A 14,927-nucleotide genomic window follows, 5' to 3' on the forward strand; every position below is an offset into this window, starting at 1 on the left:
CAGGAAGTCTCGGGCTCCGGAGGTCCCTCTGCAGCCCCTAACCCCTGCGGCGCGCAGTGCCGCGCAGAGCCGCATTCGCCCTCCTGCAGGGGTGGGCATTTCCTAAGTCCTCTCCAGCCCCGTGTGCGTCGGTTAGTGACTCTCTTTAAGGTAGAGAAAACTTTTTACACTGAAAAGGTCAAACTCATTTCCTTTATAGCAACACTCGGTGGTGGTGGAGGGGGAAGGTCACGCACAGTATGTGAGGAAGGGAGCGGTTAGTGACTATCGTGGAGAAACCTGACAAACCACCCAGCCGTCAAGGTGACCTCGACAGGGGTAAATCATACTGATTGCATGCACCGCTTGTGGTCTTCCTCCCAAGAACAGCTAACCCCACTGTAATCATGAGGAAAACATCACAAATCAATTGAGGCCCTTGCCATATACATGACCAGTACTCCTGAAAACTAGCAAGGTCATCAAAAACAAGGAAAGTCTAGGACACTGTCACAGCCAAGAGGAACCCACGGATATATAAAAATGACTTAAGATGTTAATAATAGGAAAAGCCCGGGTTTAGGAGAATTCCCTGTATTCACACTTTTTCTGTAAATCTAAAGATGTTCTAAAAATAAACCATATTTTTAAAAGGTCACCCAGGTAATATATGCATATATGGTAGGTATACATTTTTTTTTTTTTAATGAGTGGTGGCTGACGCCTGTAATCTCAGCACTTTGGAAGGCCAAGACAGGAGGATGGCTTGAAGACAGGGCTTCCAGACTAGCCTGGGCAACATAGTGAGACCCAGTCTCTAAAAAACTAAAAATAAAAAATTCAAAAAATGAGTAAAAATTGAGATTCACTCTTCCCTCCACTCCCCCAGCCCACTCTTAGGTGTGTCCTTCCAAATATCTCTCTTTAACACTGTGTGTGTGTGTTTACATAAACGTATTGTTTACAAAACAATATTGCAGTACTTTTCTGCAACATGTTTTTTTACTCACTATATCTTGGAGGGTCTTTCCATACAAGCGCTCCTGAACAGACCTGGTTCTTCCCATCCACTGCACACTGCGCGCCACCGTGCGCTTCACCATTCTTCATTACCTAGCTCCTTACTGAAGGACATTTAGGTTGTTGCCTACGTTTGGCTGTTACAAACAAGCTGCTGGTTCGATTTTCCTTTTTTTTTTTTTTTTTTCTGAGACGGAGTCTCGATCTGTCGCCCAGGCTGGAGTGCAGTGGCGCGATCTCGGCTCACTGCAACTTCCGCCTCCCGGGTTCAAGCGATTCTCCTGCCTCGGCCTCCTGAGTTGCTGGATCTACAGATGCCCACCACCACGCCCGGCTAATTTTCATATTTTTAGTAGAGACGGGGTTTCACTATATTGGCCAAGCTGTTCTCGAACTCCTAGGCTCAAATGATCCGCCCGCCTCGGCCTCCCAAAGTGCTGGGATTACAGTCGTGAGCCACCGCGCCCGGCCCGATTTGCGTTTTAAAGTCGCTCTGAACAATAAAAGCCGGAAGGACTGGAGGGGAGGCTCCGACCTTCTCCCTGTCTGGGCAGGTGTGCTGGTGCCGGGCAGGAACGGCGCTTTGGGACAGCCTGGCCCGGGCCTCACAACGGGCCCCGGGCGCTCAGTCATATTCCGTGGCCGCTCCAACACCCCCTACCCCCACCAGCAGGCGCGGCTCTCTTTCGGGGCTGGACTGCATTTTTTGGACATGAGTCGGCGAGTGAGGGTGAAACTCAGGCCAAAGTCTCCAGAGCCGCTCGGAGAAAACGCTGCCTGGAACAGAAGAGCAGAGGATCAGAGGCACCACCAGAGACTCTCAGAGTCTCTGGTGGGGGCGCCTGCTGCGGCGTAGGAGATGGCGGGACTGGGGGCGCGGGTGTGAAGCCCCCAAGAAATCTGTGTGAATTTCCTGGGGAGGTAAGGTCTCCAGGAGCTCTCTCTGGGCCCGGGGATTGGTCCGGGAAGGTCTCCTGGCGCCTACCCAGCCCCCCCTGCCTGGACGCCTGCGCCTGCTCTGCCGCCCCACAGCGACCGCGAAGGCCAGCTTCTTCGAAAGGCCCATTTTTCTCCGTGGCTGAGCGAATGCTCCTAGAATACCACGTTTATAATAAATCATGTAGGGTGGAATTCCTGCTGGATGTATACACCTTTCTGCATCAGAGCTCTTCAAACCCAGAATGGTGAATAGCTACCCCTGGGCTTACCCTTTTATAATTTTCAACAAACCTACGTTTAGCCCCGGCTAGGTGCCAGCAAGTTGCTAGGGACTGAGGAGGCTCTGCAGAGGACCCGAGCTGAGGTCCTAATCCTCAAGGCCAATGGCAGGGGTCACCGCCCAGGCACCCCCAGAGAATGCGGTGTGAAGGAAAAGACACCAAACTCGGTGTTCAAATGTGTGGGATCTATTCTAGTTCTGATTCTGACACTTGCCAAGTCATGCATCCTCCGAGCCTCGGCTTTCTCACCTATAAAATCTTCAACGTGACCTATAAAAATCCATAAAATCACCCCTGCTTCATTGTTTCCCAGGGCTCATAGAAACATCATACGAGGTAAGGGAAGGTGAGTGCATTGTAAAAAATGGTGACGTGCTATATAGCTCTGAGTAGTATGGTATATAAGCTTCCTTTTTAAAAATTTTAATTTTTAGGGCCAGTGTTGGGATTACTGGTGTGAGTCACCGCACCTGGCCTCTTTTGTTGTTTTCTAATAAGTATATATGATTATCATTTCCCTCAAACGTCTGCTTTAGCTGAATATCACAAGTTTTAATATGCTATGCTTTTGTTATCACTTAGTTATAAATATTTGGATTTTGTTGTTGTAGTTTTTGTTGTTGTTGTTGTTCCAGAGTCTCGCTCTGTCGTCCAGGCTGAACTGCAGTGGCAGGATCTCAGCTCACTGCAACCTCCACTTCCCGGGTTCAAGAGATTTTCCTGCCTCAACCTCCTGAGTAGCTGGGATTACAGGTGCACGCCACCACACCCGGCTAATTTTTTAATTTTTTGTAGAGATGGGGTTTTACCATTTTGGCCAGGCTGGTCTCCAACTCCTGACCTCGAGTGATCCACCCGCCTCAGCCTCCCAAAGTGTCGGGATTACAGGCATCAGCCACTGTGCCTGGCCAATATTTTGTTTTTTATGTTAGGATTGTATGCTTAATTCATGGATTATTTAGAAGTATATTTTCCATTCTTTTTTTGTTTTCAAACTTCAGTTTTTTAAAAAATAATACTAATCATTTGGGGAGGGGCCCAGTGGCTCAGGCATGTAATCCCAGCACTCTGGGAGGCCAAGGTGGGAAGATCGCTTGAGATCAGGAGTTTAAGACCAGCCTGGGCAACACAGTGAGAGACCCTCTACAAAAAAAAAAATTTAAATAAAAATAAACCAATCATTTTGTCATTGATCTCTAACTTTAATGCTTGGAGATGAGGAAATGTGTTCTTTTAGAATTTGTTAATGCCTCCTTTGTGGCCTCATATACAGACTTTTTTTGGCTGTCCCAATTTTTGTGAACGTCTCTTCACTTTTTATGTGGTTTTTTTTTTTCTCTATATCTCTCCATCTAGCTTGCTAATCAGGTTATTTAGATCTTTTATCTCCTGGGTTTTTTTTTTTTTTTTTCTCTCCTGTTCAATCCATTGATTTCTGAAAGAGTGGGTTTAACATTTCCCACTTTTATTGTAGTTTGTCAATTTCTCCCTCTAATTTATTCTGATTTTGCTTTATACTTTTTTTTTTTTTTTGGTTTTTTGATTTTTGTTTAAGAGGCAGTGTCTCACCATGTTTCCCAGGCTGGAGTACAGTGGCTATTCACAGGTGTGATTATAACTGCAGCCTCAAACTCCTGACCTCAAGCCATCCTCCTGCCTCAGCCTCCTAGGTGGCTGGCATTACAGGCCTGTACCACCTCACCCGGCCAGCCTTATAATTTTGAGAGCAAATTATTAGGCTTATACAAATTAATATTATTTTATCCTTTTATGACTTATTCAGTTTTATTACTTTTTGTATAAATATTGTTATCCTGAGATAGCATTTGTCTAGCATATGTTTTATTTCTCCTTTTTTACTCTTTCTGTATTGTTACTTAGGTTTATCTCTTGGAAATGACATATTGTTTTTTACAAGATTTAAAAAGTTCATCTGAGTTTCTATTTCTAATTTGTGAGTTTAACCAGTTCACATTGATAAGAATAACAGAAATATTTGGGTTTATTTCTGCCATCGTTTGTGTTATACATATACCCTTGAAATGGATATTCATCTAGAACACATCGATAAAATCCTATAAATTATTACAAACTGGAATTCTTCCATGCTGCTTGGTAAATAGCTGCTCACCTGAGACCCCACAGTGCCCCCCCTCCTGACCTTCTTCTGATCTGGCAAAAAAGGGTCAATGCTTGTCACAGGGAGACCCTCTAGGACCTTTTCTAAGATTCTAATTAGTCAGCAAACAGGCTACACCAGTGGCTTAATATTTTGAATATCATGTACAATATGCTTTCTTGTTGTTTCTTTTTTCTCTTTCCCTGCATTCGTTTGGATTGTTTGAATTTCCTTTAATAGGAGGGAGGTACAAGAATTACAGATGTATCAATAAATACCAGCCTACTAGTACCTTTACCAGAATATCCCTCAAAAGCTCAAATTTATCATGTCAAGAAATGAACTTTTTCTCTCTAAACCTGCTTTTTCTCCTGGGTTCTGTCCCCCACTGGGGTACCACAGTCTGACAAGCCATTCCAGCTAGAGATCTGATAGCAGCTGGATTTCTGTCTGCCAGAATCATTTTTCAAATGCTGTCAATAGAGACGGATTCACCAGGAAACTGCAGGGCCCCTCCGTTGCTTGCATGGGCTCCTTACAAGGTCCTGGTGGGAAAGGCTTTAACAATGTTTGACATGGTAATATGTTTTTACAGACTTTGCAAAAGTATGCGATTTTAAGTGCAAATGCAGTCATGCGTTGCTTAATGACAGGGATGTGTTCTGAGAAATGCATCCTTATGTGACTTTGTTGTTGTGCAAATGTCATCAGGTGTACTTACACAGAACTAGATGGTAGAGCCTACTATATGCCTAGGCTGCCTGGTATAGCCTATTGCTTCTAGGCTACAAGCCATTGCAGCATGTTACAGTACAGAATATGATAGGCAATTGTAACACAATGGCAAGTACTTGTCTATCTAAACATGCCTAACCACAGAAAAGGTATAGAAAAAATATGGTATGATAATCTGAAGGGACCATCATGGTCCAGCTTATCTGGCTTCTGTCCTGGGGAGGCAGGTGGAGGCAGAACCCCCACTGCTAGCCAGGGAAGAGCTGCTAGTCCTTCCTGCCCCTGCCACCTGCCTGTCATGTGCCCCTGCCTGACCATCATGGTCTCACATGGTCTGTCATTGACTGAAATGTCCTCGTGCAGCACTTGACTGTAGTTAAGATGGCTGGCTCTTTCCACTCTGATTTCCCCTCCATCTCATTGCTCCTCGTGCCCCTCATGTTGGAGTGGTCATAGGCATTTTTAGGATCTGGCTTGGGGTGAGACAGCTTTATGTAGTTTACAGTCACTTCTGTGTGTGGTTGCATTACTGCTAGTCTTCCATCATAGGAATGGCTTCCAGGAATATTGTTCTGATTCAGCCAGCAGGGTCAGAGATGATATCTAAATAATAAACACTTCCCCAGCACCTGTTTTCAGAAATATGTCAGCAGTGGAGGAGAAACAAGTATGGAGCCAGAAACTAGTCTATGGAAAACTCTCTCCCCCATCATATGTATACAGTTTTAAGCATGTAAGCCTGTTCACATCCATGCCTATTTAAAATGGAAGTTCTCTCCTGTAGAGAACATACTCAATAGTGCAATATATACACTTATAACACACACATATAAATACGTCTTTTTTGAGCAATTTCAGTAAATGTATTTTGTTAGAGCTCCTGTGTAGTAAGGCAGAACTAGAGGAGTATTGCCAATAGAAGTATGCTTTTGTGTGAAACGAGATGTCTTATGCATCTCACTGTATCTGATTGCATCTTAGCTTGTCTGATATATTTTATTCCAATGAAGTCCACAAGTTCTAGATGTGCACACTAAGAAAGATTAAATTTTATAACTTGATATGAAATACTAACATCTACAAAGATAACATAAAACTCAATCCACTATTACAACAGGACCATCTGTGACAAACTGGATAACGCTTCTATCAATTTGAGAAGTATTAAGATTAGATACTGCACAGAAAACTTAAAATGCCCAGTAATCTTACAGCTCATATATGAAACTTGATAGAAATATTTTCAACTTGGACTATAGTCATAAAAGTTTACATGCTAGTACCAATGGGATTAACTATCTGCAGTCAAAATAGCTTACTTCTGCAAATTTTTAAAAAGCATATGGCCGACTTACGGAGAAAATGCAGTTAAAAGGAAAAGAAAAAAAGCATATGGTCACAGTGGAAGAAGGTTGAAGTACCTTTCTATGATATTTAAAGAAAACAGTATTAGAAAATCCTCCTTATCTATAGATTTTGCTTCCTGAATATTTGTTGAATCTGACTCCTTGTCTCCATCCCTTACATACTGCTGTGGTAATTTTCAGGCCCTTGTAGTTTCTAGCCTGGACTTCTGCAGGAGCTTTCTAACTGGTCTTCTTGGCTCTAGTCTCACGCCCCTCAAATCTAATTTCCACAGTGGACAAGATGCATATCTGAATTTGTCACCTTCTTTCTTTCCTTTTTTCTTTTCTTTTTTTCTTTTAAGAGATGGAGTCTCAGTATGTTGCCCAGTCTGATCTTGAACTCCTGGACTCAAGCGATTCTCCCACCTCAGCCTCCCAAAGTGCTGAGATTATAGGCATGAGCCGCTGCACCCAGCCTATGTCACTTTCTTAAACCATTAGAGGCTCTCCAGAATAAAGTGAAGCCCCTTAACCTGATACATAAGACTATCATGCCCTGCTTCTCCCTTACAAGTCTTGCCTCTCTTGAAACATCGCATTGCTTGTGTCCCCTCGCCCTACCCTGTGGTCTCCTGTCTGCACACCTTCGCTCGGGCCGTCTCCCCAGCCTACAATGGCATTTTCTCCTCTTTTCACTTTGGCTGCTCCTACTCATTCTCCAAGATTCTGCTTACTTCTTATCTTTTCTAAACATTCTGTAACTTCCCTTTTCACAATAGTGGACTGAGCACATGCTGCCATTTCTCTACCCAGACCCATCCTCCAGGAATGACAGGGAAGGAAAAAAATTAGTGTTCTCAAAAAGATAACAGGAAATGTTCAGAGAATCAGAAGCACTGACACGTTTCTGAGAAGCCAAAAGCAGACAGGATCTGATTTGATACTGCAGCCCAGCTCATGAGCAGCAGCCAAGGACATACTATTGGTGTACTACAGTATATACTTCAATAATGGGACCAGCAACAAGGCATTCCACACCCAGAGGTGGTGAATGCCTGGAACAAGACGGGACCAAAGGGCTACTGACAGAGGGTTAAACAAGTATGCCCGTGGAAGGAGCTAGATGAATTGACCCTGAATATCTCCCTCAACCCCACCCCGGCAGACAAGATGACCAGGACAGCAGTGTCTGTCTCCTGGTATGAGCTGTGTTAGGGAATGAAAGACAGGACAGGGCCCCATATGGCTGGCAAAGCCAAGGAAGAGTTAAGTAGCAGCCACATCCCAAAGACCAGCTGTGAGAGCACAGCTCATCCACCTGATAGTGCCTCTGCCTGTTCTGCACTCTCCTTGAAAGCAACATGGAGCACAAGCTCATCCAGCGATTTCCAGCCCTCCCTCACAGCAAGCTAGGCCAGCAGATTTCTTGCAGAAAATTTCATGGGTAAAGATGAGTTCACTGTCAAAAAATATCATTTGAGAAGCACCACCATGAAAGGGAGACTTCCACCTGAGGAAACATAATAATTATAGCTAATATTTACTGAGCATTTATGTGTCAGGCACTATTGCAAACATAAAGTGGGACTATTTTATGTCTGCAATAGACACATGAATACCTTATAAGAGTCCTACCTTATAAGAGTTTAAGGTAGGACTATTTTTATTGACATTTTACAAATGAAGAAACTAAAGTGTCAAGTGATTAAGTAACTTCGTCCAAAGTCACATAGCTTAACATGAGGAGCCACAGATTAACCTCAGCTGTCTGGCTCCAGATCTGAAGATTAAACAGAACAAATAGACAACCAGTAATGTGCTTTGAAGTAAGTATAATGAATATTCTCAAATAAGAAAGGATAGGAAAGAATCAATTAGGGATGTTAGAGATGAACAATGTGTTCATTTTGTATTACTGATCATGGGAATAAAAAACAAAAAATATATTCATAGTTTAAACAAATAAAACCACCTGAGTGGATGAGCTATGGAGTGGAATGTATGCAGCTGAAGAGCTGATTAGTGAACTGAAAGATTGGAATCCTCCCTGAAAACAGCAGACTTGGATAAATAAATAGAAAGTAGAAAAGAAAAGAAAAGATAATAGACATGGAAGATAGTTCCAGAAGTGCCAACATCCACCCACTGGGTGTTACCAAAAGAGAGACTGCTAGAGAAATGGATGTCCAATGAAACATGGTTGATTTGCAACACAAATTTATTTCCTCTCCCTCCCCAAATCCTAATAAAATGGCAGTAGAGGAAGAGCACAGGTAAAATCCTTCAAGGACAATAGGGACAAGAGAGGAGAAAACAGCAACCAAGAATTTGGACACGTATTTTGGAGATAGTATACAAAGGAGTGGTAATTTGGCAGAATGGTGCATGTTCTCACTTGGATGCCCCAGAGGGAGAAAATAAGAAGCCAACGGATTCTCGCTACTTCACCCCTAGAGTCTCAGAAAGGATCCACACTTAAAGAGGTGAGGTACGGTGTGAAGCTGTAAACAGGAAAACAGAGGCATAAGTGGAAACCCTAGGCCACTTTCTCTACCCTCTTCAGCCAGGGGTCCCCTCCACCCAGGGGAGAAAGGAGAGTTATTTGTCATATAAATTGAACTGAAGAAACTGTAGAATGGGAGGTCTGAGCCACACAGGTTTGGGAGGAGGAGGTAAGGACAAGTTTAAACACAAGGATTAAGCCACAATCTACATATTGAATGATGGGACCCCAGTCCCCAGAGAGTGAGCAACCTAATTTACAATCTACAGGCCAGAGTCCGGAGGATTCATTTGTGGAGAAAAGGAAAGTCCCACACAAAGGGCCTCCAGTGGCTGATGTGTGCTGGTTTCCTCAATGAGGAGCTGACCTGATGCTCAGACACTCTGTGGTGAGCTCCGTCAGTCAACAAGCCCCGCTGCCCCACAGAGACTGCAGTCAGTGTTTTGTGCCTCATCCCCAAATGTGAATACACAGCTAGGGGTCACCACCTGGGAGGAAGGCCTCCAGCAAGGGTGACCAACCTTCCTGGCTTGCCGGGGACCGAGGGGTTTCACAGGACATGGGACAGTCAGTACTACTATGGTTTGAGTTTGTCCCCACCAAAACTCATGTTGAACTTTGATCCCCAATGTGGCAGTGTTGGGAGATGTGCCTGGTGGGAGGTGTTTGGGTCACAGAGACAGATCCCTCATGAATGACTTGGTGCACTCCAGCTCTCTCATGAGAGTGGATTTAGTTCTCGCGGGAATGTTCCTGCAGGAATGGGTTGTTGTAAAGCCAGGATGCCCCTCGGGTTTTGTCTCTTCCCACGTGTCCACTCACTATTGAGATTTTCAACCATGTTATGACATAGCACAAAAAGCCTCCACCAGAATCTGAGCAGATGCTGACACCATACTTTTTGAACTTCCCAGCCTGCAGAACTGTGAGCCAAATAAACCTCTTTTCTTTATAAATTCCCCAGCCTCAGGTATTCTTCTATAGCAACACTTAATGGACTAAGACAAGCACTAAAATAAGAAAAATCTCTGCCAAACAAGAACGAGTTAGTCGTCCTATTCTAGCATGTGCAAGCAACGTCCATTTGCATGGCTTTGCTTAATAATTTGCAAGCCTGACCTATATTCACAGCTCACAGGCTGAGAACACAGTCATCTGCTGTAATTTATATAATCTTTTGACAACACCTGCCAAAAATCATATTAAATGGCTTGTGACTTTTCTTGATCCTCTTCCAGCCTTTGACACAATATGTAAGGAAAAATATGAACTATCCTGCTTATAATTTCCAGTGGGTAAAACAAAGATGTGTCCTGGATCCTTTTATTTTTAACTTGAAACCATATTGAGATAGCCCATTAGTTTGCTTTCCTACTGACCCACATAACTGTTAGGCACAGTGCAGGCTATTGACCAGTGTCAGCTACTAAGGATCAGTATCTGTGCCCTGCAGGTTGTTGCATACGGTAGGGCCCCACCACCCTGCTCTGCAGTGGAACACAGAAGGTCAAGCATTCTCTCAGATGCAAATAACCTGATGTGGGCATCATGGACTAGGAGTAGTTTTAGTAGACAATGAATACTGCTATCTAATGACCTCCAGAAACAAGGGCTACCAAATCTGGATCTGAAATAATCATTTTAATGGAAATCCCCCAAATTTAGGGAGATTTATAGGAAATAATGATAAACAATAAATCATTTAGTTACTTTGGGTGTACATTTCACAACCAGTTTTAACAGGGCTTATTGCTCAAAATTAGATGGGCCGCAGGTATGTGTGTGTGTGTGCACATGCTTATGTGTATGTGTAGCCAAACAAGATATATAGTTACATGCCTGCTTTACATTTTTTCTGGGTTATTTTTATTGCCACTGCATTTTATGATGTGGAATTGTAGGGAATCAGTTACCCATTCATTGCCCTGTTAGGGAACTCTCAAATTTCCTCCTGAAGAGAATCTTGGCTCTGCCTGCAGGGACTCCCTTGATGCACTTTGGAGGGGATGTGGGTTGGCCTTCTCTTCAGAAACACGTTGACTTTCTTCTTTCTTTCTCTTTCTTTTTCTTTCTTTCTTTCTTTCTTTCCTTTCTTTCTTTCCTTCTTTCTCTCTGTCTTTTTCTTTTTTCTTTTCTTTCCATGTGTGAGGCAAAGATTTAGTTCTTCATTTCTTGCATTTGAAGTACTGCTCAATGACATCCTTGGCCTGAGACTCCTTCCATAGTCCTTAACTACTGCACAACTGCAACCAACCACTTTACAGGGTTTCCCCTCTCTGTCAGTTGTACAGGGGCCTTCCCATTCCCCTAGTTTCTTGTTGTCATCACCCTTGATTAGGTTGATTTGGTGTTCAGCACAATGGGCCTTCACCAACTGGACATACATAGGCTTATCACAGTTGGATGCAAGCACACAAAGGTGGGCTTGTCGCTTGGTGGCAGCAGGGAAAGAGAGGAATATTCTTTCTGGTGCATGAGTTTTCATAAGAGGATCTATGTCAAGCCACGGCTCAGTTTGTTATTAAGGTATATGGCTCATCTCTTAATTGGCAATGGAAAGTTCCAGCATTCCAAGTAGAATCTCAACCTCGGAGCCACACTATACTTTTCAAAAGCTTAGCTAAGAGAAATGCTACTCGTGGATAAGTGCCTGCAGAGTGCATGCTGTATTCAATCCTCTGGACAAATATTCTTAAATCTATTACCAATTTAGCCAGAGCCGTGAACCTGTGAGCTTGACTGCTTCCCACTGACTCCTTGAAGAATGACTTTTAATGCTTTGTGCTTTGGTTGAGGGACATGATACACGTTATACAAAGCATGGTTTTGAACACTGATCCCCATCTGTTGCAGGGATATTGTTGAGGATGTGGCTTCTCTATGAAGCCTCTCTATGAACACCTAGAGGAGAATATGCTCTTTGGTCCTCAGTATCTGGAATAGCTGTGCTTTTTCTTAGCAACCTGCAAATATTCTGGATCTCATAATGTGTCATATATCCCTCTCCCCATCAGCAGCTAGGGTCTTAGAGCCAAATCAGTGAACAACCATGAGGCCACACAAAGAGGACTAATCACAGTTGGTGAGGTAGAATCAGAGCCTGGGGTATAGGCAAGACACTGTAGTGGCTCGATCTGCCATGGGCAGATCCAGATGTTGAGTGTCAGGGAACCCCCTCTCTAGGGGAGGGTTGGCGATGAACATGGATCCTCCAAACCACCCTAATGCAGGTGCCTGTAGGCCATCACTGCCCCTGAGGGTTACGGTTGGGGTTAGGGTTAGGTACGTTAGGGTGATGACATGGCACACCTGGTCCTATACCTACACCCTTCTCTCCAGCTCTCTATCCTTTACTAACACACATGGACGGCATTGTTGGGAGCAGCAGGAACTGCATGTGAGTCAAATGCCATGTGCTTTCCATTGTTTCAGCCATCACAGTCCCCAGGGGTAGGTACAGTCACACCCCAAAGTTCATTTCTATTATGTCAGCCAGGGAAGCAGTATACTAGACATTAGCAGTGTGGGCTCTGGAGTCAGGGGGCCAGTTTCAAATCCTGCCTCCATCTCTCACTAACTGAGAGGCCTTGGTTGAGACATTTAGTCTCTTTATCTATAAAACAAGAATAAAACACTGCTTACAAACACTGCTGTGACAGGAAACACATTACATAACCACTGTGAACCATTTAGAACAGAGCTTAACCCAGCAATAAATGCTACAAACAAATATATTGTGGTGGTGAATACTTTGGTTTTTGGAATTGGATACACCTGGGTTCAAATTCCAGCTCTTCCAGGATCAACTGTGAAAACTTGGGCAAGTTTCCAACTTCATTAATCCTCACCTTTTCCAACTGCAAAATGGGGCAAATAGTGCATACAAAACTCATGGCCCACTGCTTGAGATGAAGTGTGTGCTCCATAAGTGATAGCTTTAGCCACTTGTTATTTTACTGCTATACCAGAGAGAATGCAGCTCAAGCTAAACAGGCAAGAGGGAATGTCTAAGGTGATTCTGCAGAGCTGCCAACCGTATGCGGCAACTGACCTCCATCTCCAACACATGGTAGTAACAGCTACTTAAATGGATTGTGTTCTATGTTCTAGGCAATGAGCTGAGAGTTTTTATATTTTTGTTTTACCTGGGACTAGATATGGTGGATCTCAATATTTTGGGGGCCACAAGTACTGTATCAGACTGGTTCCAATCAAGAGATAGAAACCACAAGTGGTTCATGCAATGGAAGTTTAATATAAAGAATTATTCAGCTATGATAAAAGAGCAACTATATGATTCAAAGAGAACCTTATAGGGCTACTCTCCCTACAGGTGGAGAAGAGTACCCAGGAAGGACAAGCTTGGAATGGGGCCCCCTCCCCAGGCTGGAGATCAGACATTGTTGGAGAAGGTATCATTGCAGCCCCCTACATAGCAGAGAGATTTGCTGAGTTGCATAGTCTAGAGCTGGTTGCAATTATTGGACAAGCAGGAAACAAACCTCCACAGCCCATGCGAGCCACACTGCTGGGTTGAGTGTATGAGCATGTAGAATGATTGGGTCTCCAGTGTGGACAGAAGGCATGGATCACGTGGTGCCTGTGTTGGGAGGATACTAAGAGGGCGATCACCATGCCAGGACAAGACTAGTTGCCTGGGACCTTCTGGGCACGTGACTGGAGCAGAGTACCACTGGATCTCCTCACACCAGCCAGACCCAGGAAGAGAAGCTCCTTTCACCTGCACTGTTCTCTCAGCCCCCTCCACTGAGAAAGCTTCACGTTATGCTTAGTGTAGAGGAGAAATGCTCGTGGGAATCCTGTCCATTATCACAGAGCAGGTATTAGTGGGTGAATATGGAGCTGAGAGGTAATAAGTTGTGACTGGTATAGATATCATGGGGACATTTGAAGAACGCCGTGAACACATATGCATGGGTCCATGTATTCATGAGCGTGCACATATGTGTAATTATTCATACAATTCATGGTGGATACTACTTCGAGGGTGTTCACAGACCCCAGGTAGAGAGCGCCTGGAGGGAAAATTATCCAAGGCAGGCCCATTCACAGTTCCAGGGCAGCCAGAAGAAAGCCTCCGTTAAGCACCAGAAGTCTCCGGGGCAGGTGGGGCCAGGCAGCATGAAAGAATTGGCCGCAAGAGTTCCAAACCCTGTCCCAATTATGGAGGGTGACTTTTCTTTCTCCTCCTTCTCCATTCCCTTCCATATTGCTCATGCATCCAAAGGGAGACCTGAAGACTCTCTAGCAGGGCAAGACCATTTTCTTTTGGCATTTTTCTCTCCCCAAAGTCTAGCTGATTATCAGCTTAGACACACAGCAGGCTATGTGCTGTGAACAACAGGCATCCTGGGTTATTTTACAAACTCATGGATAGTCATTTTGAAACTGCCTTTGCAAAATTATGACTGAAACAGTGAAAGAGAGCTAACTTAACCAGCTCCATCTTGTTTCTAACCTCCAAGCTGTCTTTGTTCATTCCTGGGCGTAGGCTGAACTAACTTTGGGAGAAACTTAGTTTGTAGTTATAGTTTAAACAAAGATGGTAACAGCCCTTTCCCAACGCAGACCTCCTTCTTGTCTGGGGACTAGACTAACATTAGCCACAGGATTAGAAGTTATGGTTTAGGAGTCATGCAGCTGGAGGCTACAAGATTCTGACCCTCCCTAAACTGCTTCTAAGATCAGTGCTTGAGACATTTTGCAGACCCTGCACTTGCTGGATCACCTGGCACCACACAGATGGATAAACTGGCTCGTCTGATCTTGTGGCCCCCACCCAGGAACTGACTAAGCTCAAGAAGACAGCTTCGACTCCCTATGATTTCATCCCTGACCAATCAGCACTCCTGGCTCACTGGCTTCCCCCTACCAAGTTATGCTTAAAAATTCTGCTCCCCGAATTCTCGAGGAGACTGATTTGAGTGATAATAAAACTCCAGTCTCCCGCACAGCCGGCTCTGCGTGAATTACTCTTCTTCTAT

General features: G+C 44.1%; 1 long non-coding RNA gene across 1 annotated transcript; it reads left to right on the forward strand.

Annotated features, from left to right (window-relative positions):
* The first annotated feature begins 1,738 nt into the window (after nucleotides 1-1,738).
* On the forward strand, nucleotides 1,739-14,894 carry LOC115936036 (uncharacterized). Its single transcript, XR_010135254.1, has 2 exons — nucleotides 1,739-2,555; nucleotides 13,256-14,894. It is a non-coding gene; the product is annotated as an uncharacterized lncRNA (long non-coding RNA).
* The last annotated feature ends 33 nt before the right edge of the window (nucleotides 14,895-14,927 follow it).

The sequence above is a fragment of the Gorilla gorilla genome, chromosome 8, assembly GCF_029281585.2.
Source record: "Gorilla gorilla gorilla isolate KB3781 chromosome 8, NHGRI_mGorGor1-v2.1_pri, whole genome shotgun sequence".
Taxonomy (NCBI): domain Eukaryota; kingdom Metazoa; phylum Chordata; class Mammalia; order Primates; family Hominidae; genus Gorilla; species Gorilla gorilla.